This window comes from Myodes glareolus, chromosome 24, assembly GCF_982192425.1.
Source record: "Myodes glareolus chromosome 24, mMyoGla1.1, whole genome shotgun sequence".
Lineage (NCBI taxonomy): Eukaryota > Metazoa > Chordata > Mammalia > Rodentia > Cricetidae > Myodes > Myodes glareolus.
This window is the reverse complement of record NC_142049.1, coordinates 9890206-9914579: the sequence shown is the minus strand read 5'-3', so window position 1 is coordinate 9914579 and position 24374 is coordinate 9890206. Positions and strand designations below refer to the sequence as shown.

The following is a 24374-nucleotide window of genomic DNA, read 5'->3' as shown; positions in this document are numbered from 1 at the left end:
AGAACATAGGAGAAAAGGTTGTATGTAAGAATTGACTTGACATCTCCATTTTTAATGAGTTATGTAGTTGTTGCTTTCAAAAAGAGGAATATGGTATGTACTCACTCATAAGTGGTTTCTAGCCATAGTTAAAGGTCTTTGAGTCTATAATTTGTGATCCTAGAGAAGCTGAATAAGAAGGTGAACCTGAAGAAAATCATATAGTTATCCTCCTGTATATTAGAAGTAGGCAAGATTGCCAGGCAAACTTGGGTGCATGGGAGGTGGGGGTGGAAGTAAGGGAAGATAGTTAGGGAGAGGGGAAAAGGGGAGGATTGGGGATGGCTTGGGGGAATGAGAGGGGGGAGGGAGGAAGGATGGATATGAGAGCAGGGAAGTTTATATCTCAACTAAGGGAGCCATTTTAGGGTTTGCAAGAGACTTGATTCTGGAGGGGTTCCCAGGCCCAAGGAGAGGTTCCCAGATTGTACTCTGGGCAGCAGAGAAGAGGGTGCCTGAACTGGCCTTGGCCCATAACCATACTGATGAATATTTTGCATGTCACCACAAAACCTTCATATGGCGATGGATGGAGATAGAGACAGAGACACATATTGGAACACTGGACTTACCTCCTTAGGTCCAAAAGAGAAACAGAGGGAGGGAGATCGTGAGCAAGGAAAGCAAAATCAGAGGGGGCCTTCATCCGACGATGGATGGAGATAGAGACGGAGACCCACATTGGGGCACTGGAAGTCAGGACCGCGAAGGGTGCGTTCACCCACTGCCGAATGAGAGCTCACCAAGGCCCACTGGACTGGGACTGAACGAGCATGTGATCAAACGGGATTCTCTGAATGTGGCTGACATGGAGGCTGACTGAGCCCCCAAGGTCCAAATGAAGACTGAGAAGCCATTGACAATGACACTGGGTCTTGTTTCGTCTGCATGGACTGGCTTTTTGGGATCCTGGCCTGTTTGAATGCTCACCTTCCTGGACCTGGAGGGGTGGGGGAGGAACTTGGATTTCCCACAGGACAGGAAACCCTGACTGCTCTTGGGAATGGTGAGGGAGGAGGAGAGGGAGTGGGGAGAGCGGGAGGGTATTGGGAGGAGGGGAGGAAGTGGAAAGAGTGTTTTCAGATACTTGAATAAACAAGTCTAATGGGAAAAAAAAACGCACGTTACTGAGAACTGAGGTCTTAGTCATGTTTTAGGACTCTAATATGCAGTAAGTTTCTAGCATTAATATTCAGATAGTATTGATTGGTTCTAGGTTTGTAATATTGACTGAATTGCTAACACATGTGACATTAGCAGGCACTCATGTGTGTGTGAATCATACAGTGCATGCTCCATTGACATAGGACAACACATATACAATATTATTTCCAATAATGAACATTATTGTTCCTATTGCCTGTATGTCTATAATAAGATATGTCTAGGAATAACTAACTATTCCTTACACTTCCATCTCAAAACCTGCTTTAAATATGTTATGGAATCCAAGTCAGCTATTCAAATGGGAATTAGAGAAGTGGTTTGATGAATGAGGCTTTTAAGCAAATTTGCCTGAGCGGAATCATCTCTGGAGCCTTCATGTGCACTGAAACAGATGGAACCATGAGGGATATGGAGGGAAAGATAATACTTGTAAACAAAATTAGTATGCCTTTTTTGTCACCTGAACATAGGAACTCAGATGCAGGGCCTCAGGCCAGGAATGCTAAAGAATCCCCCAGAGGTGAACAATGGGCTGAAAAACACTACTGAGAGAAGTACAGGCATTCTTTAGTAGTATCTGCAGTGATGAAAAGAGACACCTGGATGTGTGCATGCATAGCTGATACACGGGTTTCCGTCTGACTCTTCATGCTGCACTCTGCTCAGGCTCCTAACTTAGAGACATAACAAAGATGCTCTCTTTGTTCCTTGTCCTTTTGGTCCTGAATCTTTCCCTCATCTTCTGCAGTTTAACTGACCCCAAGTGCTTCATGAGAATAAAAAAGAACAACCAAGAGCAAGATATAGAGGAACATTGTTTGTTTTCTATTTATACAGAGCATGGGTATGTGAAGAATAATGATTTCACTGAGAATCTAAACAAGAAGTAAGTACATCTTTGATTCATTAATTGTAGTTAAGTATGGGAGATATTGTATTCTATGGGTACTGAGAAATAGACCATAATTCTGTGTGTCTTCAATCTGTGTTGCCTTTCTTCCTCTACAGCACAACCCAAATTTATTTACTGTTGTACTGCTGGTTATTTCAATAACTCTAATGGTTTATGGGAAAGCTTGTTGTTTGTCATTCTTTAGTCAACATTTCCAGGTAGAAGCCGAATGAATGGCTCATACTTATACCATGCTCCTAGGAGATTACCTTAAGATGACCTTTTCCAACTCATAGACTCGTGTGTTATCCCTCAGAAGCATAGAACCAAATATAGCATACTATCTGGTTGTAGATATATGCACCTGCTCCTTTCTGGTGATTGAAGAAACTTCTCCAAAGTCTACTGGACAAGACACCAATCTATACATACAGCATAATATTATTAAGAAATATTTTTGCAGTAGTGTTTGGTTTTACCCTTGGTTTCTGGGTTATCCAGTCTCCAAGTCCTGGAAATTCAGACAGTGTAGTACATGGACACCCTCATGGCCTGGGACTCCTTTTAAGGTATACATTAGTTGTCTATTCCCACAAATTCTGTGCTGCTGTTGCCTGAGTACATATTCCAGGCAGGAATGATGAAATGTGGAACGGTTTGTCATTGGGTTAGGGTCTGGTATTATCTTGCAGTAGCCTCCATGGTGCCTTCTTTCACCAAAGAGACTAGAACACAGAAGTAAAGAATCACTGAAGGACCCAGTTAAGCTCTCCATGTTCAGTGAGCTGTGAGTCTGTTGTTTTGGACCATAGGGAGACAGTCTGTTTTCAGAGAACAAACTTCTGTCTTAACAACATCCTGGGTTGTTTGTTGATCTCCATAGGAACCCGTCAATCAAAAATTCAAGCAAATGCAACACAATTTCACAACTGGTAACCTTTTCTGGCTAGAAACAGGGCCACTGCACATTGCATATTCTCTCTCTCTTATAGGAATTCCTCAATAGAGTCATACTCAAAGATAGAAAGAAGTTTCCACTATACTATTTCCAAAGCAACCAAAAAGACTAATCAGTTCCAACTGTCAATTCCTGAACTCTCTCCTTCCATCCCTTTACCCTGACCTTGTCCTTCTCACTCCCATCACCAACCTGACCCCATTCAAGTCAAACTATTACTCTATTTCCCCTTCCCAAGGGAGAATCATGACTAGACATATCCTCTTTAAACAACCTGTTTGTATTTGGGAATTGTACCTTGATTATTAATTAATTAACAACTAATATCCTTTTATAAGAGAAAACATCGCATAGTTGTCTTTCTGAGTCTGGATTACCTCACTTAGGTTAATTTCTTCTCGTTTCACTGATTGCCTGAAAATTTCATAATGTCACTTTTTAAACAGTTGAGTAATACTCAGTTAAGTGGTTCTTTACCCAAACACATTTCTTTATCCGTTCTTAGATTGAGATTGTTTCCAGTTTTCTGCTATTGTGAATAAAGCCACAATGAACATAGTTGAGCTAGTGTCCTTGTGGTAGGATGAAGTGTCCTTTCAGAACATGTCCAAGAGTTGTATACATGGGTATTGTGGTAGATTTCCAACTTTCTGAAATACTGCCATAATTATTTTCACAGTAGCTGTACAAGTTTGACCTGCAACCACCAATGGAAGAGTATTTGCCTTGCTCCACATCCTTGCCAGAATGAGCTGTTCTCTATGTTATTAACTTAGCCATTCAGACAGGCTTAAGATTGAATCTCAAAAAGTTTTGATTGCCTTGTCCTGATGGTTAAAATTTTGACCATTTTCTTCAGTTTCTCAGCCATATATGTATATATATATATATGAATATATATTCATATCATCTGCAAATAAGAATATTTAAATTTCTTACTTTCCAATATGTATCCCATTCATCTCTGTCAGTTATATTATTGTTCTAGCTAAAACTTGAGGGAATACATTAAATGGATATGGAGAAAGTTGGACATCTTTGTCATGTTCTAATTTTAGTGGAATTGCTTTGAATTTCTCTTTATTTAATTTGATATTGGCCACATAATCTAAATTCCCTCTATTGTGTTTATGTTTGCCTGCTGTAACCTGAAGCTTTCCAGGACTTTAGTGATGATGGAGTGTGTTATTTTTCAAAAGATTTTTGGATATCTAATATTGTGGGCATTTTTTTTTCTTTCAGTTTAGTTTCATGGTGGATTATGTTTACTGTTTTTACTATTGTGAACTATCCCAGAATCTCTAGGAAGAAATCTATTTGATCATGGTAGATGGCTTTATTGTTGTTTTCTTAAATTCAGTTTGTAAATATTTTTTAAATATTTTGCATCATATTCATAAGGAGAATTGTTCTATAATTCTTCATGTGCTGAGTCCTTGGTTGTATGTGTATCAGCATAGTTGTGTCCTTATAAATGAATTAGGCAATGATCCTTCTATTTCTATTTAGAGAAGTGGGATAAGGGGCTTAGTAATTAACTTTTTGTTGAATGCCTAGTAGAATTGTTTTGTGTTTAGTGGGCTTTTTTCTGTTTGTTATTTTGCCTTATTTGTTGTGAAAGAATTAGATGACAGCTTACATTTCATGAGGTATTATAGGTATATTTACATTTTTATCTGACTTTGTCTTATCTATGATCAATGATACCTCTTAAGAAAATTAACTATTAATTTTAACTTTTTAAAGTTATGGTGTACAAGTTTTTAAAGTATATTGCTATGATTTTCTGGATTCTTCACTTGTCTTCCATTATGTCCCCATTTTGCTTTTTATTTTATTAACGTGGATATTGTTTCCATGCATTTCAGTTAGTTTGCTTAAGGGTTTGCCTATCTTGTTGATTTTATCAATGCATCAACTCTGTTAAATTGGTTCTTTTTATTGTTCCCTTGTTTCTATTTTATTAATTTCATCCCTACGTTTGATTCTCCTTGTCATCAGCTCCTCTTGTATCTGATTTCTTATTCTTTTCAAGAGTTCATGTGGTGCAGTTAAGTTGCTAGCACATGATCTCTCTACTTTTCTTATTTAGTCACTGGATGCTACGAATTTGCCTTCTGTGTCAGCTTTCATTGTGTACCATATGTTTAGATATGTTGTATATTCATTTTTATTAAATTCTAGGAGGTTTTTAATTTCATTCTTTTAGTGACCATTTTTTTTCATTTGGTAGACAGTTGCTCAGTTTCCATGAGTTTCTAAAGCTCTCTGTTGTTAGAGTTGTTGCTAACATCATCTTTATTTCATGGTGGTCTGATGATATAAATGGAGTTATTTCAATTTTTGTGTCTATTAAGACTTGCTTTGTATTTGAGTATGTGTTCATTTTTGGAGAATATTTCCTCAAGTGCTGAGAAGAAGGTATATTTTTTTGTGTTTGAGCAAAATGTTCTGTAAATCTCTACTAAGTCCATTTGATTCATAGCATCAGTGTCAGCACTTTTGCATAGATTTTGTCTGGATGACGTGTTCACTGATAAGAGTGAGGTATTAAACTCTTCCACTATCGGTCTGTATAAGTCAATAAGTGATTTAAGCTGCAGCAATGTTTCTTTTACAAATTTAGGTGTCAATTTAGAGCATAGATGTTAACAATGGAAATGTCATCTTGGTTGATTTTTCCTTTGCTGAATATGTAGTGTCTTCCCATCACTTCTGATTAATTTTGCTTTGAGGTCTATTTTTGTAAATATAAAAGTGTCTTTACCTGCTTGTTTCTCAGGTCCTTTTGTTGAGAATATCTTTCTCCCAACATTTTACCCTTAGGTAATATGTAGACTGGATGTTGAGGTGTGCTTCTTCTATGAAGCTGGAGAAAGAATTCTGCTTTCACATCCATTCTGATATTCTCTATTTTACTGGGGAATTAAGATTTTTGTTATTGAGAGATATCAATGACCAACGATTGTGAATTCTTGTTATATCACTGGCGGTGTTGGTGGTGTGTGTTTGTGAGTTTGTTATGTTATTTGTGTTTCCCTTATAATTTTTGCTGGGGTGAGATTATTTTCTGTGTTTTTGTGCGTGAAGTTAATCATCTTGGTATGGATTTTTCCTTCTACAAAATTTTGAATTGTGGGATTTGTAGACAGATAGTGTCTAAATCTTAATCTATCATGTAATATTTTATTTTCTCTATCAATGGTGATTGAAACATTTTCTGGGTATAATAATCTGGCCTGGAATCAATGGGCTCTTAGAGTCTGCGCACATATATGAAAGCCCTTCTGGCTTTTGGAATATCCATTGCGAATTCATAAGTAATGGTAATTTGTCTACATTGGTATGTTACTTGATCTTTTGTCTTCACAGCTTTTAATATTATTTTTGCTACATATGTTTGGGATTTTTATTGTTATGTGGTTATGGAAATTTTATTTCTGGTGTTCATTATTCTTTTTGTACCTTTATAAGCTTCTTTTGCTTAGGAAAACGTTCTAATATGATTTTGGTGAAAATATTTTCTGGGCCTTTCAGCTGGGATTTTTCATCCTTCCTCTTTTCCTATTTGCAGGTTTTTATAGTCTCCCTAATTTACTGGATGCTTTGTATCAGGAAATTTTTAGAGTTGACATTTTCTTTGAATGGTGTATTTATTTGTTTTATTGTATATTCATTGTCTGAGATTCTCTTTTTAATCTCTTTTATACTGTCGGTGAGACTTGCCTCTGAAATTCCTGTCTTCATTGTTAAATTTTTAATTTGCAAAGTTCCCTCAAATTGTGTTGTCTACATTACTTCCATTTTCATTTTAAGGTCTTAAATATTTGTACTTATTTTCTCCTATTGTTTGCTTGTGTTTTCCTGGTATACTTTGAGGTTTTTATACATTTCCTTCAATTTTCTTTTTTTTCCTGAATTTCTTTAAGCAATTTATTCATTTCCTGTTGAAAGACCTCTACCGCATTCATATAGTTGATTTTAAAATCATTTTCTTCTGCTTCACCTGCCTTGGAATATTCATGACATTCTGAGGCAGAATAGCTGGGCTCTGGTGGAGACCTTGTACTTCTATTGATTGTGTTTCTATGCGATCTGGTTTGGCATGCTTATTGGTTTAGGAGATTATTTCTTTAATTTCTTTTTTTGAATTTTTGTTTCATTCATTGGTTTCTGATCCCTGTTTTGATTTTCAGAAAATCTGTCGGCTGTATCTTACCAGTTTTACTGCCCCGCTCTGCTGGTGTGTTCCTGGAGAATACTTGCTAGTGATTAAAGCTGAGAAAGGTGAGGCACCAGGAAGAAATTCTGTTGTAGCACTATGGCTGATCCTGGGAACTGGGTCTGTGATAACACAATACATTTAAACTTTTTATTCTCTTTCCTAATTATATAAAATTTATTTGTGTATTGTGGGGATATATTCTTTGATTTATACACTTGGCAATAATTTTATGTTATTAATGATATTGTTTGATTTAAGGTTTCAGTGGAGAAAATTGTGACAATTTATCCTGGAATATGCTAGGGAAAATGTCCAAAATGAGTTTCTAAATTTTTAGCTAACAACATATTTCAAGATGAGACACAGTGTATGTATGAGGATCATCAGAATGAATTTTACAGTTTTACATAAAGTTTGTGTTCAGCTTTTAGTAATCTATCATGCTATGAAATTCAAGGTAGAAGAAAATGTTTCTCCTCATTAGCTACATAAGTGAAAATCTTGGAAAAAATGAAAAGTTGCTGTAGAACTGGAACAATGTATGTTTTGTTGAACACTAGTTTGTTCATCAGAAAATTCCACGGGGTGATGTAGAATGTGGAATTATGGGGAAAGCTGTCATGTAACAGTTTAAAAAACAATATTTGCAAGAAATTGCAACACGGAGAAGATGACATAGTAGACCTATTTATCAGACTGCAATGAAGAGCATGAGGGGAAAAGTGAGAAGAGTTCGAAAAAGAAAATCTCCACAAACACCTGTGGTATTTCCCCCATAGCCTGTGATAACCTCGACAGAGCAGTGGGGCTTTGACCTGGAAATCAGGAAGATATTTGTAATTCATTTCCACTCTCAAGTTTCTCCAGCTAATGAATCAATATGCCTCAGTGATGTCATTTCCTGTTTTAAGAGTATGAGATATTTTACACCTAAAACTTTGACACTTGAAATTGCAGGATCTATTATTACATATTTACAGAGCATAAGATGAGAAGTCCAAAGATTTTAATTTTTCCTTATGTAAGAGTAATAAAGAAAATAAATGGTAAGGCAAATATATTTGATATAGATTCCTGTCTTTCTCTTTTTACCAATGAAAAGTAATGTCTTAATATAGAAACTGACTCATGGATGCAAACATTCCACAGTTATATAAAATTGTTATGTGGTCCTTGCCATTTCCTTGATTTTCTTAATATGCAGATATGTTCATTATAGAGGGAGATATTATCTCTAAGTTGCAAACAATGTTTCCAAACCAGTGTATTTTTCTCTTCTTATATTCTGCATATATAGCGGAGTTTACTTTATGTCTAATCAATATTGTTTATTCAGCAATACTTATGCTGAATAAAATATTTTATAAACATTTTCTGTTTCTATGTTTCTTATCAAGATTATTTACTTGCTTTCACAGTTGATATTAGCACTTCCTGGAATGTTTACTTAGCAAAAAATATATTTTCCATTCTGTTGCCTGTGACTCTGCCTGAATGATGGTTTTCTTTGCCATATAAAATCTTTTCAGTTTCATGAGATCCTACTAACTTTTTGTTATTGTTTTTGGGCTACAGGTCTTCTGTCAAAAAAAAAAAAACAAAAACAAAAGAAAACTCTTTTGCCGTACAAATGAATTCAGGATTACTTCATTATTTTCTATTTCATCAGAGTTAGTGTATCTGATCTTAATCTGAGGTCCTCTATTCATTTAGAGTTGAGTTTTGTGAGGGTTGATAGTTATAGATATATTTGTGTTCTACTCCATACAGCTACCACTTTGGCCAGCACCATTTATTGAAGATACTTTTTATTTTTTCCACTGTGTATTTCTAGCTTCTTTATCAAAAATTAGTTGTCCATAGGTGTATGGACTTTTGTAGTGATCCTCAATTCCATTCTATTAATCAACATTTTTGTGAAAATATCTTGCTGGTTTTTTTTTACAATAGCTATGTAATACAATGTAAGATAAGGGATAGTGATATCCCCAATGGTTATTTCAGTGTCTAGGATTGTTTAAGCTGTCCTGGGTTTTACTGTTTCCATATGAAACTAGAAATTCTTTCAATGTAAAAGAGAAAATTTATAAACAATGTCCTATATTATTTGATATATGAAACCTTCACAGAACAGCAATAGTAGGGGGTTAATTAAAGAACTCAGTTTCAAAGCACATATCAGTCTCCAATATAGAATGGCAAGGACCTAGAAAATGTGGAATGTTCCATGTATTTCTGAAAAAAAAAGAGAAAATAATACACAGGACAAGAAAGTTCTTGAAGCATGAGAAACAGACAAGTAGAGGGAGCATAGATGATTCAGAATTCAGTACCAGCCACACGTCATATCTTATTATTTGAACACTTACTATAGTCGGAAAGCCGTGCAGAAAATACAGTAAATGAGGAAAAAATGAAACAGTTATACACAAAATGATGAAATGGTACATTGTTGTTTAAAAAAGGTTATCAAACTCAACTGAGTGTCCATGAACAATTTCCTCATCTCTACCAGATATCGCCAAAGGACACATCTCTAGCACTGGCCATGGTGTCCCTAGTGGTTTACTTCAGATGGAACTGGATGGGAATGGTCATTTCAGGTGAAGATCTTGGAAATCCGTTTCTTTCTGAATGGAGAGGAGTGATGAAAAGAAACATTGTCTGTTTAGCATTTGTGGCTATTATCCCACTGAATAGATAATTATACTTTAAAATGTTTACGAAGAATTATAACAAGATAGTGACATCATCAGCAAAAGTAGTGATTGTCTATGGAGACAGAGATTCTTATATGCCATTCAACTTTTGGACGTGGAAACATCTAAAGATTCAGAGAATCTGGGTCAGTGTGTCACAATTTGATATGTTCATAAAAGGAGATTTTATGCTTAATTCCCCCGATGGGATTCTCATTTTTTCCCATCAGCATTCTGAGATGTCTGGTTTTAAACAATTTCTGCAGGCAGTACGTCCTTTAAACTATAGTGATGAAGTTTCTCTTGTAAAACTGTGGTGGTCTTATTTTAAATGTTCTTTACCATCATCTAATTGTAACATACTGAAGAATTGTCCAACAAGAACCCTATTGGAATGGTTATTCAGGACACCGTTCGGAATGTCCATGAGTGATGCAGCTTATAACTTATATAATGCAGTGTATGCTGTGGCCCACACACTCCATGAGATGCGTCTACAAGTAGACACATGGCCAAAGAATGCTGGTAAGAGACTGGAACTTGACTGCTGGAAGGTAATGTGTCTTATACAGGAAGGCATGAATGTCACAGAGATGATGTTCTTAAAAGGAACCACAAGGTCCAAATCTATGCAAATAAGGAATCTTTTTCCTGAGTTCACATGTGTCTTTACCCTGGCATTGCATATGAGTCAGATCATGTTTGTGTCACTAAATATCATACAGTTTACACTGGCACCCAAGTCAGCATTTTACAATCTTAGTCAAGAAATTTTGTTCAGTTTAACCACACAGTTTTTTACATAGGAAAAGAAATATTTTCTCATGAAATTATTAAATGGCAATAAGAAAATGACTCTCCTTTGATGTGATCAAAATGTTGCTTATCAATGTAGTGAAATAATATAATATAAATATAAAATGGCTTTGCCATTATTTACCAACTAAGGATTTCAATTCCCTAGGTATGATTAAGCAACACTGTAAGTAGAAAAAACTTGAGAATGTGCAATTACATTTCAGGCATACAATACAGATGTGGTTGTTTTATGACATCAACTCCAGCATAAAATTTTTATTTTTAAAGCATGAGGAACTTTCCATATACATGGAATTTCTTCTTTTTTATTACTAACTATCTTTAATAAAGTTATATTTTAGGAGAGGCTAATGAAAATTAGGGTCATTAAAATATTTTATTTTCCTGCCTAATATGTTATCATAGTTGAAACTAAAATGACAAATGTATTTTAGATGTTCTCTTTTCTGAAGAACATACAATTTGAAAATCCTGCTGGAGACTTTGTGACCATGAACCAGAAAGTAAAACTGGATACAGAATATGACATTTTCTACACCATGGATTTTCCACCAAATTTTGGAGTTAAGATGAAAATAGGAAAATTGTCCAGCCATTTTCCAAATCATCAACGGTTATATATGTCTGATGAAATGATAGAGTGGGCTACAGGCTTTAGAAAGATGAGCTGTTCCTAACTCTAAGGTTTTATGTGTGCCAAAAATACCTAAAATCTCATGGTCTGCTCATGCTTCCTCATGGAATAAAGCATTTTGTCATTTATTCATTTCCTGACTCACTTTCCAACCCTTCTTTCTCTCTCTCTCCATGTGTCTCTGTCTCTGTCTCTGTCCCTCTCTCTTTTCTTTTTCACTTATTTCACGAGATATACATGACCAAACCTTCATATTTATTTTACAAAATAACAAAATTTTGTTCTAATATTTTATTGAAGACAGATTCTTTTCTCATACAATACTGATTATAGTTTACCCTCCATCTACTCCTCCCAATTTCTCCATCTCCTTCCCTCCCTTCTCTCCAGTTCTACTCCCTTTGTGTCTCTCAGTAGAAAATACAGGATTCTTAGAAATAAAAGCCAAACATGATAAAATTAAATACAATAAAATCAATATTGAAGTTGGTCATGTCAGCCCAACAGGAAGAAAAGAGTCCCGTGACTCTTTAGAACAAGAATAGTGACCCACCTGTTCTCACAGTCACGAGTCTCACAAAAGCTCTAACATAATATTTTGACGTATATGCAGAGGCCCTGTTAGAGACCCAGGCAGACCCTGTGTTTCTTGCTTCAGTCCCTGTGAGCTCTTATGTGCCCTCCTTAGTGATTCAGAACCTCTCCTCCTGTTGTCCTCTATCTCCTCTGCCTCTGAGAAGTTTTCTACTTCCACTTCTACAGGATTCCTTGAACTCAAGGGGAAGGACCTCTGTGTAATACCTGGCTGTGGTTTCTGCATCAGTTCCGAACTCCTGTTGGAGGAAGTTTCTTTGCTGATGACTGGGAATATAACAGAGCATCATTAACAATCATGTTACTGATTTTGTTTTTAGACCAATAAGTATTTGTTCTCTGTTCTTTCCAGTCTCTGACTCATAGTTTCCCAAGATTTGTTAGGTATGAATTCCTTTACATGGAGTGAATAAAGGACAACCAAACAGTGGTTGTCTACTCCTATGAATTCTGTGCCACTATAACCCTACCATATTTGTTGGCAGGAAAGGTTTTAGGTCAAATGTTTTGTAGGCTGGTTTGCCTTTTGTGTATATACCCCAAAGCTGTATAACTGGGTTTAGAGATGGAATAAGTCTCGTCTTTCTGAGAAACTGACATTTCTATTTCCATGCTGGATGTGTAATTAGCACTCTCACCAGCAGTGGAGGGGTGTTCACTTGTTCCATGACCTCACCAGCATTAGATATTACTTGTACTAGTAAACTTAACCAATCTGAAAGGTATAGGATGAATCTCAAAGAAGTTCTGATTGGCTTTTCCCTGATAGATAAGGATATAAAACATTTATTTAAGTGTCTCACATCCATTTGAGATTCTGTATTGAGAAATCTTTGTTTAAATCTATTTCACATTTTTAAATTGGATTTTTCTTCTTTTATTGTTTGAGTTTCTTTTATAATTTCAATATTAGTCCTCTTTCACATCTCAAGTTGATTAAAAAAACCTTTTCTAATTCTATAGATTTTCAGTGTTCTATTTAGAAGTCATCTCATGTGCCAATGTATCCAAGGCTGCTCCTCATTTTCCTTTCTTTCAGGTTCATTGTATCTGGCTTGATGGTGAGGTCTTTGATCCACCTGGACGTGAAATTTGTTCTGGAATAAGCCTGGTTCTATTTGTGTTTAGCTGCTTGAAGACATCAAGGTGGATCAACACCATTTGTTTAAGATTTTGTCTCATTTCCTGTGTTTTTATGGCTTCCCTATCAAAACATAGGTCTGAACATATGTCTGGTCCTCAGTTAAATTTCACCAATCAGCATTCTGTTTTTATGCCAATAACATAAGGTTTTAATTATCACAGCTTTGTAGCACAACTTGAAATCATGGATGGTGATACTTCCTCGGCTCTTTTGCAATTCAAGATTGGTTTAGGTGTCTTGAGGTTATATTTACTCACGTGAGGTTGAGACTTGTCCTTTCAAGGTTTGTAAAGAATTGTGTTGGAATTTCTATTGGGAATGCATTGAATCTTTAGGTTGCTCTTGTAGGATGTCCACTTTTACTATGCTATGCTTATCAATCCATGAGCATGGGAGCACTTTCCATCTTCTGCTTTTGTCTTCACTTTCTTTCTCCAAAGATTAAAGTTTTTATCACAGAAGTATTTTCCTTGCTTAGAGTTTACCCAAGATATATTATACTATTTGAAGATATTGTAAAAGGTGTTATCCCCTGAGTACTTTCTGCTCAACATTTGTATACATGAGAGATATTTTTAAGTTAATATTGTATGTAGCCACTTAGCTGAAAATATTTATTATCTGTATGGGTTCCCTGGTGGACTTTTTAATGTAATTTGGCATACTATAAAATCCTTTGCCAATAATGATTCTGTCTTTCTCCATCATCTATTTCAATTGTCTTAATTTCCTATCTAAAATTCCAGTACTATATATAATAAATATGGAAAGAGTGGATAACCTTGTTTTGCTACTGATTTTAGTGGAAAGACTTTCAGTTTATACCCATTTATTTTAATAACAACTATAAGCTTGCTATAAATTACCTTTTTATGTTTAATTATGTCCCTTGTATCCTTAATCTCTTCTGACATTTCATACAAAGGAATGTTGGATTTGCAAGGTTTTTTCTGAATCTAATGAAATAGACCTATGGTATTTCCATGTATTTATTCATATAGTGGATTACATTTGCTGATTTCCTGTACTGAACCATCCAGGCATCTCCTGGATAAACCCTACTGGATGATGGTGGATAATCTTTTTAATGTGTTCTTGGATTGTGTTTGAATGCCTTTACTGAGTATTTTTGAATCTATGTCCATAAGAGAAATTTATTGTAACTGTCTTTCTTTGCTGAGTCTTTAGCTGTTATTCATATGAAGATAAATGTGGCCTCATAAAATGAATTGGACAATGATCCCTCTGTTCCAATTTTGTAGAATAATTCGAAGAGTATTAGAAAATCTCTTCTTGGACAGTATGGTAGAATTCTATGCTGAACCCTTACAGTCATGAGGTTTTGTTTGTTTGTTTGTTTGTTTCGTTTTGTTTTTTGGTGGTGGTGGTGGTGATTGCTTGCTTGCTTTTTGTGTTTTGTGTTTTTGGTTCTTTTCTGTGTGATTTTGATTGATTTGAGTTTTTTTGTTTTTTGTTGTAATAATGTTCATGACTACTTCTGTTTCATTAGGAGTGAGAATTCTGTTTAAATTGTAAAATTAAACTTGATTTAACTTTTGTAAGCTGTACCTTTTAAGAGAGCTGCCGATTTATTTTATATTTTTGAATTTGATGAAGTACACATTTTTAAAGTATGTCCTATGGATAGGTTTTCAAGTTATGTACATATGATTTTCTGAATTTCCTTAGTGTCTGTTTATATGTCCTCCTTTTTTCTATTTTATTAATTTGATTATTTTCTCTATACTGTTTAGTTAGAGTGGATAAGGGATTTATTTTATGATGCTGATTTTCTCAAAGAACCATCTCTTTGTTTCATTGGTTCTCTGCATTATTCTCTTTTATACATTTAAGCAATTATTTTGATTATCTCTTGCCACTAAAATTCTTTGGTGTGATTATATCTCTTTGTTATAGAGCTTTCAGGTATGCTAGTAAGTTGATAGTTTGGGATCTCTCCAGTGTCTTTATGAAGGCACTTAGTGCTAGGAATTTCTTCTTAGCTCCACTCTCACTGCTTCCCATAAATCTGGATTTGTTAAATTTTTAATCTCATTGAATTTAAGAAAACCTATAATTTCTCTCCTGAATGCTGTCTTGACTCATTTTTTATTAAGTAGAGAGTTTTCATGAGTTTTTGGACATTCTATTTTTTCTGTTGTTGTTGTTGTTGTTAATATTAACCTTAATACCTGGTAGTCTGATAGGATATATGGAGTTATTTCAATTTTGTTCTATCAGTTGAGGCTTGTTTTGTGTCTGAGTATTCTGGCAATTTTGGAAACAGTTCCATGAGGTATAGAGTATAAAAGTATTCTTTTGTATTTTGGTCAGATGTTCTGTAAATAACAATTAGATCCATTTGAATTAAAATGTCTGTTAACTCAAGTATTTCACTGTTTAGTTTGTTTCTAGATGAACAATCCATTTTTGAGAGTGGAATGTTTAAGAGGACCAATGCGTATTTTAAGATTTGGTAGAGTGTCTTTAACATGCCTAGTATCTCTTTGTGGCATAGATGTTAAGAATTAAAAAATCAACTTAGTGGGTTTTCCCCCTTTTGAGTATGTAGAGGCTCCTCCAATCTCTTTTGCGTAGTTTTCCCTTGAAGTCTGTTTTATTAGGCATTGAAGTAACTACACCAACTCTAGAGTTAGGTACATTTTTTTGGATTATCTTTTGTCAACTCTTTTCTTTGAGGTTATATATAACTTCAAATTGAAGGGTGTTTCTTTGATGCATCAGAATTATGGATCATGTTTACACAGTAAATCTGTTAGTCCATGTCTTTTCATTGGGAAACTGAGATCACTGATATTGAGATATTAATTTTCAACATTTGTTGGTTCACATTAATTTTCTGGGTGGGAGGGCCAGAGTGTATATTGTGTGAGTGAGTTTGTGTGTGTGTGTGTGTGTGTGTGTGTGTGTGTGTGTGTGTGAGTGTGTTTGTGTGTATGTATGTATGTACGTATGTATTTCCAATCTTTTGATTTTTCTGGTGTAAAATTATTTTCTATGATTTTTATCTGTGTTGTTAATTTCCTTGGTTTTGATTTTTCCCTCTAGAACTTTCTATACAACTGGATTTGTAGATATATTGGTTAAATTTGACTTTATGATGGAATATATTATTTTCTATATTTATGGTCACTGAAAATTTTCTGTTTTGTATGGTAGCCTGGACAGTTGTATGTGGTCTCTTAGATTATTCAGGACATCAGTCTGGGCCCTTCTGGCTTTTAGAGTCTCTGTTGAGAAGCTGGGTATAATTCTAACAGGACTGCCTTTATTTGTTAATTGGACTCTACCATGTCAATTATAATATTCTTTCTTTGTTCGATATGCTTAGCGTTTTAATTTCTAGATGACAAACCAAAGCCCTTTCCTTTCTGGATCAATCTACTTGGAGTTCTGTAGGTTTCTCCTACCTTTTTAGTCATCTGTTTTGTTTCATCAGCAATAGTTTCTTGTATAATTTTATAGAAAATATTTTTTGAGCCTTGAGCCAGGTATGTTCCCTTTCTTCTTTACCTCTTATTCTTAGTCTTGATCTTTTCATAGTGATGTCTCTGATTTCTTCAATGTTTTGTGTCAGAGGTTTTTTAGATTTAATATTTTATTTCACATATGTGCCCATGTCCTCTGTCACACATATGTGCCCATGTCCTCTGTCACATTTAATGCCTCATATTCTCTCAGTCATAATTTTAATTCTGCCAGTGAAGCTTTCCTCTTAGTTCATGTCAAGTCCCTAAATGTTTCATTTCCAGAATTTCCTCACTTAGGGTTATCCTTTTGTTTCTATTTCTGTTTTCTGGTCTTGAACAGTTTTGCTTATTCCTTAAAGTATTTATTTGTGTTTTCCTGGATTTCTTTACGGAATTTAATAATTTCTTATATAGAGATTCTATTATATTCAAACAGGCTGTTTTAGTATCTTTTGCCTGTGCTTCAGCTGCATTTGGATACTCAGGGCCTGCTGAGGTAAGAAAACTTGACTCTCACGAAGACATACTTTCCTGACTGATGCTAATATTTTTTTATTGCTTAATTCTGTCATCTGAATTTTGGGTGATAAAAACTCGAGGTTCGAATTTTTGGATTTGTCTTTGCTTGCTGTGTATTTTGCTCCCTGGTTTCTGTTTTCTCTCTGGATTTTCAGAGAGTGATGTCTGTATGTTGCCAGTTGTCCTGACTTGTTCAGCCACTATGTTCACAGGGAACTCCTGTTTGTGTTTGATGCTGGGTCACTGGAATGAGTGGGGGACAGGAAGGTTGGAGCTGAAGGTCTTTGTGATCCACTGAGGTAGGATCAGAGAAGAAAGGTGAAATGAAAACAAGATCAGGATTTCAGTTGCAGAGCTGGGGATGAGACTAAAAGGGTTGTGTCTTATGAGTAGCAGGAGAACTGTATGATTGTCCTCAGTCTACTTATTGACCTGGAGGGTGACACTTGGATTAGCAGGGGATGCCTACTGGAGTTATGGGCTGGGAATCAGAAATGAGTTGGGGAGGAAGAATAGGAGAGGATAGATTTTGCCACCCAAAGGAGATGTGGGCAGAAATGAGGGAAGTCTGCAGAGGATGTTCTATTGCAGCCCTAGGGTCAAGAAATCAGGTTTGTGGTTAGGGTAACAGGAGACAGATGAAGGCGAGAAACAAACCTGGACATCTGGAAAAGATGAAGTTTGTTTTAGCAGGGCATACCTGTATAGTTCAGGGCTGGGACAGGAATGAATGAGAACAGGGAGGTTAGGAAGCAATGGTCTGTGAGATCCATGGCAGGTGTGGGAATGGGGGGTGAGGTTGCAACTGGTGTTCTAGTGCACCGCTGGGAGAACCCTGTGGAACTGCTTCTGGGAAAAAAGAAACACAGGAAAAGACATGAAAATTATGTTTCATAATAGTATACATCTCTGTAAAAGGAGATGTTTTTCAGTTAATCCACACTGTCAATCACTGCTGCTTTTCTCATATGCGTTAAACTCAATTTGAAAAATGTATATGATTTACTACAGACTCCGCCCTCGGTATGCAGTATGCCTTGCCGTCCAGGACTAAGAAAATTCCCTCAAGAGGGAAGGGATATCTGCTGTTTTGATTGTAACCCGTGTCCTGAAAATGAAATTTCAAACATGACAAGTAAAAATATATTTTACCAAAGTAATCATCAGATTGTTTAATTTCTGCCTCATTTATATAGCTTTTAAAGAGCATTTCAGGGGGAAGGAAGAGAAAAAACACTCATTAAAAGTTATAAAAAATAATAATACTGCAATTTAGAAAACTATACTGCCAATATTAATGTATATTATATATTAAACTATACTGCTCATGAACTATATTTTCTTTCATCATTTCAGATGCAGTGGAGTATTTTTCCTTAGACATTTCTTTAGAGTAATAAACATTACTATAGCATCTCATCTTCATCTAAGAATTCAACATATTGCATTAAATTATATCTACTTTTCACTTTTATTAAAGATATAGGTGTTATTCATCTGTATTACTTCGGATTTCTATTGCAGTGAAAAGACTACAACCATAGAAAATCTTATTAAGGAAAACCCATAATTGGATAATTGGATGCCTTACAGTTCAGAAGTTTAGTCCTGCAAAACTATTCCAGTGGGCACACATATATCTGTGAGTGATCAAGAAGATGACTTCTCATTAAGCAGTATAATTTTTATATATAGAAAAATAATAGGGCATGCTTCGTAACTACATATGTTGTTCCCGAAAGATGTAAGACACTCAAAGCCTGCTTTGTTCTCTTTACCTAGACTAAAACAGAAATCAACAAATTCTCCAATGTCAAAGGCAAACTACACACAATTATCTCACTTTTAACTAAGAGTAAGTTCAAACTAGACTAAAGGTTTTGTAAATAAATCATAAGTTTAAAACTTTACAGTTATGCACAAGGTCAGAGTCACAGGTTTCTAACTATTCTTAATAACATGAAGCAGCCTGAAAATCATGCCAATTCTTTGCTAAGTCTAGCTGATAAAAGACCTATGACTCACAGCTTATCTCTCTGGGAACTGTGCCCTCACCCTCTGGTCACAATCTAGTACAGGAAACTTAAAACTTTGTGTTGCCATGGCAAAGGGTTCTGCCCTTATTGATCTCCAAAAGAAATGTGCTTTTGACCAGTGAAACATAACTCCTGTAATTTTTTCCTGATTGCTCAGGTCTCCTGGAAAAGCTACTTTTAAGATAGGTGAACAGAAATGCAGGGAGATTGGAACAGAGAATTGAAACAGATTTAGAAAAATATTTAGAACTAGAGAACTGGAACAGAGAATTGAAACAAAGGAAAACGAGAAGCTACAGACATAGAAATAGAACTAGCAGAGGAATAAACAGCAGGACCCCAGTAGCATGTGTGTGAGTTATTCTGTTATCTTTCAGATTAGACATCTTCTCAGTTCCCTTCACAAAGTTGGAGCATCTGATGTGAACCCTGGGAGGTACTTTTGTGAACTGGACTCACGATCTGCTGAAAAAAAAAATATGTGACCGTATCTATACTGAATTTCATAGAAACTTTGAAAATATTATTGGTAGTTTATCTGCTAAAAATGTACATAATTAATTGTGGTTAGAATAATTAGAAACAGTAAAATTATTACCTTCTAAATCCATTTCAGAGCTATACCAAAATGCAAAAGGCTTCATATGATCTGGACACAAGGATTGTAAAGATGAAGCACATAATTTAAATTATACAACAATGCTAAACATACTTGGTAACAGAAACCAGTGAAATATTCAAGAATATAAACTACTTGCATAGAATAATGTGTAAAAAAAAATAAAAATTAATTGATTTAATTATTTAATTAATTAATTTATTAATAAAAATTATTGATTCAAATGGTTCTATGGCATATATATGAAGTTAAATTAAAAGTTTAAGTTTAGTGAATTTTGTGTTGACTGAACATAAAGATGCTAAGCCAAATTTTATTAAATTTCCCCCTTGTTCCTATATGTATTTCTAAAAGCTTTAAAATACAGTATTTTATAATATATAATAATTTTCAAATGGATAGAAAGAGTTGAAGTATTTTGATACTTCTATTCACTGGTTTAGGAAACACTGTTTTTCAAAATTAGAGAGAATATAAAAACAGAGAGAGAATGTACACCATCAATTTAGTGACTCAGTAATTGTAGGACACCATTATTTCTCAGTTTGTTCCACTGACTCAATGTAATTGAAAGAAAATGAATATATTAGGCTGTAAATTACATAGACAGAGCTGGAAGGAAGGTCTCAGTCCCTACCCCTTATTATCTTTCAAAATTATGTCCCTGAAATGTGAAAAATTATCTTGAACATTATGCTTCTCAATGAAGTCTACACTTCTGGGAATATTGTGTAGTTGAATCTCACAGAAATTAGTAAAACTGGCAAATAATATGCCCTACCAAAATTCATGTATTGAAACATAAACCAAAGGTGATATTTTTGCCACGTAGAGAATTTAGGTGGTAACTTGTTTATGCTATCTCTGCCTTCCTTGACATACCAGTGCTTTTTTTGCTTGCTTTCATGGATGAACTTATTTTATTCAAATATCATCTGTTGGTGGGCTCTTCTCTATGGAAGATAATCTCTCCCATTTTCAGTATTCCATAGTTGTCTGTAGTTCTCTGCATAGGGCTTTTGTCTGATGGTCTTTCTCCCATCCACTTTGTCATGTCTCTTGTTCTGGTCATGGTCAGGACCAACCTTGAGGTTCAGAGACCTACCATAACATGCATGGAAACTTCTCATTCTAAGTTCTTGCTCTGCATAATATACAAAATTATGAATAGTAACAGTGTGGCTCCATGATTGATCTTATCCAAAATATGCTGTTGCAGAAACATGAATATGATATAACAGCATGCCATTGTTTGGGATGTATATCAAAGACTCTTGAATCTGTACGATAAGAACAAAGCCTTTCATGAGAATAATAATCATTTTAAATTCAGATTAAATCCTATGAATAAACTACATTTAAATGTTCTTATACAGAAAGAGGTAATAATAGTTGAGCTATGATTTCCCAATGCATTAGTTTAGCATAACTACTACATAATAGAGAAAAATGAAAATTGATAATAATGCCCTTCCTCTACTAGACATGGATGAATGTGTGAAGTGTCCACATGACCAGTATGCCAACAAAGATCAAACTCACTGCCTCCAAAGAGTCGTGAGCTTTCTGGCTTATGAAGATCCCTTGGGAATGTCTCTGACCTGCTTGGCTCTATGCTTCTCAGCTCTTACAGCTTTTGTACTGTATGTCTTCTGGAAGCACCGGGACACTCCCATTGTCAAGGCAAATAACAGAGCTCTCAGCTATGTCCTACTCATCTCCCTCATCTGTTGTTTTCTCTGTCCCTTGCTCTACATTGGCCATCCAGACACACCCAGCTGTATAATGTAGCAGACCACATTCGCAATTGTGTTCACTGTGGCCACCTCTTCTGTCTTGGCAAAGACAATTACTGTAGTATTGGCGTTCAAGGTCACTGCTCCAGAAAGAAGGATGAGGTCACTGCTCATATCAGGGGCACCTAATTTCATTATCCCCATATGCACCATGATTCAAATGATTCTCTGTGGAACCTGGTTAGGAACTTCCCCTCCATTTGTTAACACTGATGTACATATGGAACACGGCCACATCATTATTGTTTGCAACAAAGGTTCGGTAATCTTCTTCTACTTTGTCCTGGGATACCAGGGGTCTCTCGCACTAGCGACTTTCACTGTAGCTTTCCTGGCTAGAAATCTACCGGACACATTCAATGAAGCAAAGTTCCTGTCGTTCAGCATGCTGGTGTTCTGTAGTGTCTGGATCTCCTTCCTGGCTGTCTACCACAGCACCAAAGGCCAGGCTCTGGTGGTTGTGGAGGTCTTCTGCATCTTGGCCTCAAGTGCAGGGCTATTTCTTTGCATTTTTGCCCCCAAATGCTACATTATTTTGTTAAGACCACAGATAAATTCTTTTCACAAGTTCAGAGTCACAAATGATAAAGCTGAGTATATTCATTAAATTTCTCTAGCTTATTAAAATGGCAAACATGTCCACAAGATGACAAAGTTGCTATCTACTCATTAAATATTGCAAACATATGAAGATTCTGCGTGTAAAATGTGGAAAATGAGCTGTGTAATAAAGTTTTAACACATGACATCAGTTCTATGGACCAAACCTTCTGACCCCCCTTTTCTTATTGTCTTATTTGAGGGAGAGTGTGCTTCTCATTAAATTCTGTGCTAAAATGTTGGGACAATATTGGAATTCTTAAGTTCAGATAACCTAGAAGGTCTACTAAGTGATCTAAACAGGGAGATCTTCTAGTAGCTTAGATTAGAGATAGGGGAGAGGCAAAAGTAATACTAATTAATTTCTAAAACGGGGTGTTTTTATTCACTTTTTTGTTTAGTTTTGTTTTGTTTTGTTTGTCAAGACAGGGTTTCTCTGTAGCTTTGGAGCCTCTCGTGGAACTAGCTCTTGTACACCAGGCTGGCTTTAAACTCACAGATATCCACCTGCCACTCTGAGACTAAAGACATGCGGCACAACGGTCCAACTTGTATTCATTTTTGTAAGCATGGTCTATAGCTAACAACTGTAGTGTAGACTGGGACCACACTGTCATTTACGGCCCTCTAGCTGTCAACCATTCTGTAAGCTTACAGTAACATTTTTGTTGACAATAGAAGGGTTTGACTTGAAGTGTGCCATAGCATTGGATATTTTATCTATTACTCAATAATTTTCCAAGACGTTATAAATATTTTGTAAATTCATGACATAAATTATATTGGGTCTTTTAAAAAAAAGTCAGTGGTTTCCTTTAAAAACCTTGTGACAGGAATGAAATATTAGGAAAGTTCCAGATATGGTGATATCCCTTTGGAAATGACACCAGTCCTGACCCAAATGACATCAAAGCACCAGTGACAGTACTGGTCACTCAAATCAGCATGGCCCTGATGGTAGCACAGCCTTTGAACACTAACATGACCACAGGTTTTTTTCATAACCTGGGTGTCTCTGTGGTGTTTGGTGGCAGTATGGGCCACCAGACATCAGCACAGACTCCAGCTGTGGTTGTACAATGCATCTAGACATGACCTTCAGCAGACGTCCAGCCTAAGATGTCACCATGACCCAATGAACCTGCTTCTAGCTGTGGTGTGCTCAGCCTTGGCATGTGCCTTTAATTCATGAACATTCTGCTTAAATAATGTAAACAAGATCGAATAAAATCAGCCATATGTGGAGAGGTGGAGTAAGCAACCAGTTAACAGGGAAAAGCTACAGAGTGGAAGTCAGGAAGACAGAAATGGAGACACACAGGAAGTAGAAGGGACAGACATCCAGTTAGAGAAGTTTTTGTTTCAAGTGGCATAGGAGGAAACTCTCTTTCTGAGATGATTGTGGAGAAAGAAATATTTGAGTGCTTTCTCTGCCTCTCTTAACTAGCATGTGTTTGCCTCAGTATCTAGCTCTTGAGTAATTATTGGTAAAACAGAATGTTAGAGACTTACTTTTTAAAAGTAATTGTCAGTTAAGAATGATGAAGATTTATTCATTTCCACAAATTAAAGCAGCATAGGGATGAACTGTCAACCAGAAACAGAAATTACGGGTTCCCATAGTTCTCAACCTTCTAGTCACATGGCCTTGATCCCTAGGAATAAAAGTGAGACAAGCAGCTCTGTCTTTCTATCAACTCCAAACACGCAGCTCGAGTTATCCAGATGTTCTTTTTCTCTTTTTATTAATTTTGTAATTGGTTTTACATTACAACCACACTTTTCCCTTCCACCCCCATCACACCCACCACAAGCACTCCCCCAGCCCACCAATCCACTTTTCACAATGGGTAAGGGCTTCCTTGGAGAGTCAGACACAATAAGTTGGAGCAGGACCTAACTGATCACCCCTGCATTAAGGCTGAGCATAGCATCCCACCATAGGGATTTGGCTCCAACCAGCTATCTTGTGTACCAGAGATAGATGCTGGTCCTACTGCCAGGGGCCCATCAAATAGTCCAAGCTTCAGCACTGTTTCCCACATATGGAGAGCCTACTACAGTGTCATGGGAGTCCCACAGCTGTTGGTCTAGAGTTAATTAGTTTTCACAAGTTTGGTTTAACTGTCTCTGTAGTTTTCC

The 24374-nt window shown here is 35.9% G+C and overlaps 1 pseudogene; it reads left to right on the top strand.

Moving 5' to 3' along the window:
• Window positions 1-1898: 1898 nt before the first annotated feature.
• On the top strand, window positions 1899-22239 carry LOC125401073 (vomeronasal type-2 receptor 116-like; annotated as a pseudogene).
• Window positions 22240-24374: the final 2135 nt, after the last annotated feature.